Source organism: Benincasa hispida, chromosome 12 (genome assembly GCF_009727055.1).
Source record: "Benincasa hispida cultivar B227 chromosome 12, ASM972705v1, whole genome shotgun sequence".
Taxonomy (NCBI): Eukaryota; Viridiplantae; Streptophyta; class Magnoliopsida; order Cucurbitales; family Cucurbitaceae; genus Benincasa; species Benincasa hispida.
In genome coordinates, this window is record NC_052360.1 from 36,931,057 (window position 1) to 36,938,608 (window position 7,552).

The following is a 7,552-nucleotide window of genomic DNA, read 5'->3' on the forward strand; positions in this document are numbered from 1 at the left end:
GAAATATTAAAACTATAGGTTATAAATATAATATGATAAGTTGGTTATCATTTATATTTATAATAATATTAATTATTGGATAATTAATTCTTTTTCTTTAATAACTAATTGAGTGGGTGGTTATTGTTGATTCATGGTAACCGTGAGTTAAAAGGAAAATTGTTTTCCTGATTTTAGTAAGTTTTTATAAAACATTGAAAAATTGTTTTGAGTTTTCTCTCTCTCAAAAAAAAAAAAAAAGGAAAAAAAAGAAACTCACGGCGCTTGTCAAGTGAATACCGATTTACTAAGCGACAGTGTGTTTTAGTAAAGAATCGTGTAGTATTTTGTAGGCGACAAACACTAAGCTAAACGATGAGCTAAACGATCACTTAGCTTTTGCTAGACGATCGCTTAGTTTTAGCTAAACGATTGGGCATCGACCTATATGATAGGTTTCTGTCTTCTCCCACTTGCCCAATCGTGTACACGATTATTCATTCTTTCTTCGTCTGCCTCATTCCAAGTCCAAACAGAGCCCACTCTCTGGATTATCATACCGAGAATACCAAGATAACCCTCTTGGTGGTGTCATACTCAACTCGACATCATCGAGGTTCTGTGGAGGTCGTTCGTATTCTTGCTCGAGTGTTCGTGACCGAGGCGATCGCTGAGTACAAGCACGAAGTGTTCGTGTAGAGTTGCGATCGTGTTGTTCGAGCATTCGATGTTGCTGTGTTTGAGCGTTCGTGAGCAAGGAGCGTAGAGACGAGCCTACAAATGTTTGTAGCTTTCACCTTATTCATTTATTATTCATGCTATAATTTCTGTAACAATTGCATAACCGCATGTTTTGTTTTACGACTGTAATTGTAATGTTCATTCATGATTATAATTTGGAATGATCTTTTTTCCACTGCTCATGGAAATCTCGAGTTCGATTTTCTTCATGTCATAACTAATGATAAATGATCTTTGTGGGTAACTATTAACTAATAATAGCTAATGAAAGTGACAAATTATCCAATTCAAAGAGAATGGCTCCAATTGATCACAAAAAACAAAGCAAAAGAGATCTAGATATAATACAATTTAATGCTTATTCCACCATCACCATAGATTAGCCTAATCAAATATTACCATTATTCTAAACATTAATATAGTCCAAATAAGAGTATTGAAATAATCAAATAACAAATTGGGTGTTGATTGAAGTTTTAAATTCTACATACATGCAAGGAGAAGATGATCCAATACCAATTGCTACAAACTGCCACATCATTTTGTATTATTGTTTAATCAACCATAGACATCAAAAAATTAACTTTAAGAGTGAGAGAAAGATAGAAAAATATAGAAAGGGTCCTTCGCAACTTGAAGTATGAGGAAAGAAATTAAAACAACTAATAGAATGAAGGTCCTTTTCCACCTAAGATTGAAGCACATTAATTCTTGAAACAAAATTTGGTCAAAATAACAAAACATTCTGTTCAATAAGCTCTTCCATTAAAAAAAAAAAAAAAAAGTTGGTTCTCTTTATGTTAACCTAGTTAGAGCTTGAAATTCAAACTTGAGATTTTACTTCATGATGACACAAACTAATATTTGACCAGATTGAACAAATTAGAATTTAAACAGATTGAACAGATTATTGGTCCACTTCAATATTGTAAAAAAAAAATCATACAAGAAATCTCATCTCTCCTTAAAGAAAAATCCATCAATCCCGCCCTCTATCTCTTTCTATTCTACTATTGCTTTTAATGAACATTATGCAAGGATTTCCATCATTCTCAGTCTCATTCCTATTTTATATAAATGAGACATCTGATTTTTCTTTCAGAATAATTATATCTAGAGCAATATTCAATCTATGAAACATTTACTTCTTTTATTAGAGAGAAAAAAATGCAATCTCATCTATATCATATTTGTTCATCACGACATCCAGCTATCTAGTCAAACATAACTAACTAACTAAGTATAATAGAAAAATATTTCTGATCACACCGATCGTCAATCTAAACCAAGAACCTGCTCCTTTACCCCATCAATCTTGGCAGGCAATTCATCTCTACTTTCCTGAACAAAAGAAATTAGCTCATTTATCACACATATTTGGAAAAAAGTACAAGACTTCAAATCAAACCACTTCAAGCAGTTACCTTGAATAACAAAAGTCGAGCAGTGAACCCCACACTATAACCAAGCCCTAAAACTTCCAACAACTTTGGTACCTATATTTACAAGAATCTACGGTTATAAATTCATATGAAAACTTTACCAACTGAACCCCTAAAATTTACTTTTGTAGTTCTAAGCAAACTTTACCAACGGGATGGAATCAACAGCACCAACAATGGTAGAAACCAACTAAATGCCAAAGAAGGCACCAACATCAATCTATTCTTTTTTTTTTTTCTCTTTGCCTTTCTGGTCAACTGTAGTGTGAAGTTAGAAGCAATGGAGAAAATATTCTTATCTTTTGCAGTATTTTTTTCGTTACACCCCTCTGATCAAGTGTGACCCTTCTTATCATCCATATTCTTAACAACATTATCTGCGAAGCTTGTGCATAACAGGCGAGAGCGAGTGTGCTGCGGTCAGATCTGGGGAGACCGAGTGTGTTGTGGTTAGATTCGGCAAGCTGAAATGTGTTTCAGTAAGATCCGATGAGTTGCACTGCAGATCCAGCAATATCAAGCTAAGTTGTAGTCAGATTCAGTGAGATCCACATGTGCTATAGCATATCGGTGTTCGAGACATGGCGAAACGAATTTAGAGAAAGAAAGAGAGAGAAAGAGGAGAAAAAGGCTATGGAGAATGAGACCCACAGATCTGACCACGAAGAATGGTGGATCTAAACCACGGCTGCGTTCAACAGACAGTATGGACGATGGTGGATGACATGGAGTTGATACGTGCGGTAGTGGGAGGTTTGACGAGAGAGAGGGGGAGAGAGAGAGAGAGAGATCTGCGTGGGTCGTTGTATAAGAGTGAGTTGAAGTGAGAGAGAGACTATGGAGATGGGGTTGGCGGCTGGAATTTGAGAAAGAAGAAAAAAATTGGCACCTTTACTTCCTTTCAAATGATAAAAAAAATTAGGTTAGTGGATAAAAAAACAGATCTTCAATGTCGGTTTTAAACTGACATTATAGGTACACCTTCAATGTCTGTTTAAAACCATCATTAAAGATTCATTTTTTTAGAAACCGATATTGTAGATCCGTTTTTAGTTTTTGCAACCGACACTAAAGCCCATATTTCTTGTAGTGTTTGTAGTTGTTACAATTGTTGTAAAGTGCTACAAATGATCTGATCCTCATTATTCATATGGAGACAAGTGAGGGATGGTATCCTAAACAAAGAATTTGTATAAGACTAGACCACGAAACGAATAGTCTTTCTTTATAACACTGTTGCTAGAAGAGAGTTACATTCACTAGGATAACCATAGACTTGACTTGAATCCTGCATGAGTTATGAACTCCTGCCTATGAGGGCAATCCTTTGATTTGTATGGGTGAGAGTGGTCAGATTCGCCGACTCAATAAACCTACAATTTTGAAAATTCATCTGATTGAAAAGTTGAGAACATAGCTACACAAGAAGAAATTCACTCATTCCCTATTGTTAGGGTAAGTAGATAAATGCTTCTTTAAGGGCTAATTCCAGGGCTTCAACAATGTGGCGTCTGAAGGAAAACCAATGACGATTTTGATGTAAAAACGGGGATCGATCCCAATTTTTATTTTCATAGAATTACAAAATTACAGAATTAGAACAGAGATGCATTATCAAACCAAAAAATTTACAGCATGCATTTTATAGGAAAAATGGGAAGAAATTTTAAATACCCTTGAAGCCAATTAAAGGGGAAGAAATTTTACATACCCTTGAAGCAAATTTCTTCAAGAATTCCCTCGATCTAAATCACGACTCGATCTTCAAATCCAAAATTTTCAATTGGGCACCACCACTTGAGAACCCTCTAGTATTCTCTAGGGATTAGAATTGAGCAGGAAGTGTGAGCTCTACTTAATTCTTTGGAAGAGGAAAGGAAGGAGATTGAGAGAAGAAGAAAAGAAAAAAAATTTCTTCTGAGAGAATTTCTCTATCATATAGAGGAAGAAGATGATGGAATGAGTCGTCTTACCCAACCAACCACACACTGCACATATTGGTTGAGAGAAATTAGGGAGAGGGAGTTACAACTCCCTCCCTTTAATTAAATTAAATTAAATTAATAAAAAATATATATATAATACCCACCTTATTATATACATACATTCTATATGTTATATCAAATACAACATATAACCTATAGTTTTATATTGTATCAAATACAATATAAGCTATAGTTTTATTTTCTCTCAACATTACATGATATATAATATAAATCATAGTTATACTAAATTCAATTATATGAATCTCATCCATATAATTAATATTTGAATCATATTCAAAATTTAATTCTTCTCAACTAATTATGGTATTTAATATGAATCATATTTATATTAAATTTAATTATATGAATCTCATTCATATAATTAGTATTTGAATCATTTTCAAAATTCCTCTCAAAATACTTTATACTATAATGTATCAAATATATTATATTAATTATATTACATATATAATTAATTTAATTAATTATATCATATATAATTAATTTGAACAATTCAAATTAATCCAAAAATAATTCTCAATTAAATCCCTGTTGAGCTACAAAGGGAACCTTATGGACCTGTAGATTGAAGATCCAATGGTACTCGGATAATTAACAAAACTCTTTAATTAAATTACCCAACTTCCATTAATTGTCGGTCACTCTACTAAAGATTGACAACTGCATTCTTCGCACTATAGATATATTTCTGTGTCCATTGGATATAACTAATCAACAATGCGATGATCCTTCACAAATTGCTTGTAAGTACAATTGGGCAAAAAATTATCGTTTTGCCCTTGTAATTATGTCTAACTCCTTAAGTACCACTGATTTCTCTAATGAACAATAAGCCATAGTCCAACTATGACCAAGTCTCTCTCAGGCCAAAAGAGGGTGTGACATATTGTTCACGCCCCGGAATCAGCCCTTAAGGGAACAATTTATCTACTTACCTTGACATTAGAGAAGGAGTGAATTCCATCTTGTGTAGCTGTGTTTCCAGTTCCCCAATAAGACGAATCCCTAAAATGGTAGGTTTATTAAATTGGCAATCTTGCCACTCTCACCCATACAAATCAAAGAACCGCCTTCATGAGCAGGAGTTCACAACTCACTTAGGATTCAGATCATGTCACCTATGGTCATCTTGATGAAATGTCAGTCTCCATTATTAACGGTATTATAATGAGACTAATCATTTCATGGTCCGATCTTATACAAACTCCTTGTATAGGATACCCCCGCTCACATGTCTCCACATGAATGATCAGGATCAGATCATTTGTAGCATTTTACAATACTTGTAACATCTACAAAGCAGGTCGTATCCGTAGTATCACCAGGATAAGATACCCGACCTTATCCATCTACTACAGACCGTTTAAGTTATTATTTAAACAATATCCACCTGTATGCCTCTACATACTTGTTTAAATTACATAAAATAACCTAGGATCGTATTTTATTAGATTGAGTGTATGTTCATAAAATAAAAATTATTTTATTAACAACAATTTGTTTATACAATATTTACAAACTATGAGAATACAAAAGATTTAGGACACCAATCCCAACTGCACCACACTCTCTCTTGGTCTGAGAGAAGTTTAGTTATAGTTGAACTATAACTAATTATTCATTAGAGAATCAGTGGTACTTAAAGAGTTAGATGTAATTATAGGGGTAAAATGGTAATTTTGATCCAACTGTACTTACGAGCAATTTGTGAACGGTAAACACATTGTTGATTAGTTATATCCAATGGACACAAAAAATATATCTATAGTGCATAAAATGCAACTGTCGGTCTTTAGTGAAGTGACCAACTGTTAATGAAGATTGATTAATTTAATTAAAGAATTTAATTAATTAATCAAGTATCATTAGAGCTTCAATCTATAGGTTCTTAAGGTCCTCTTGTTAGCTTAATAAGGATTAATGAAAATAAAATTAATTTTGGGTTAATTTGAATTGTTCATGTTAATTAAAGAAAATTAATTATATAATATATAATTAATATAATGTATATGATACATTATAATCTAAAGTTTTAATGGGAAAAATAAATATTTGAATATGATTCAAATATTAATTATATGAATGTGTTCATATAAAAACTATAGATTAAAATTAATAATCATTTGTATTAATACTATAGGTTATATGAGAGATTAATAAACTATAGTTTATATTATATGTGATATAATATAAACTATAGGTTATATGTTATATGTGATACAACATATAGTTTAATATTTATATATATGAAGTTACTTAACATATATATATTTATTATTAAAAGAATTTTGAATTCGTTTAAATTAAAAAAAATTTAAAATTTTGAGTTTATGTGCAAATACACACAGAGAGAAAGCAGAACGTGAAAATGAGTTTTTTGACTTTACAATTTTTCATCTTCTTCCTACATCCTCTCAAGAACTCTATGTGTAATTTCTCTCCAAGAAAACTTCTCCCTTTCTAACCAAAATTAATCAATAGAAGCCCACACACTCTCTATTAATTCGCATCCTTGAGAATAATAAAAAAGAAATTATGGTGATGTCCTTTTGGTTCACTGTACATTATGTTTGTGTTGTTAAGTTCAGGAGATCAAAAAGAGTTTTGTTCATGTTCGTGTTGTGGAGAGGAAACATGAAAAGTTGAGTTCTTCAAGAGTAAGTCTCTTGATCCCTTTCTCCTTTCTGTTTAATCAATAGAAAACATGCTTAGTTTATCTTTGTTTATCGTTAGTTTCCGTCCCTTTGTAATTTATATGTTCTTTAAAATGAAAACGAGACACTACGTTTTCTTTTGCTTCCACTTCAGGGTATTCCAAACCCTCCACCCTCAACTAATAAATATTTCAAATTTAAAAATAAAATTGATTAAATATATGATGTGGCAAGATGACTTGAAAAAAATATTTTTTTAATCTCTCACCGCCCTCTCACCTCTTTCCTCCACTTCTCTCTTCTCTCTCTCTTTTCATCTCCATCTCCATCTCCATCTCCTCTCTTCTTCCCTCATTTTCCTATGAAGAAGATGATGAAACATTCTTTTTCTTTACGAAAGAAAAGACGTGAAAATATTTCTGCCTAATCCTATACACAAAGGCAAAGACCAAAAAAAAAAAAGTGTCTTTTATCCTTTATTTTTCGCTCTTGTCTTCTATTTCTCCGAATGATTTTTCTTGTTATACAATATATTTTTTTATTCAAATAGTTGTTTGAGTGTAAGAGTAAAGAGGATATGTTTTTGAATTTCCTAGTCGGAAGTTACTATTGAGGAAGAGCAAAGAAGAGAGAGAAGTGAGCAAATTTCATTTTCTTCTTTGTAAAAACAATGAGAGATAAAGAGAGATGATGAGATGGGATGGAGTAGTAATTAGGATTAATATATATA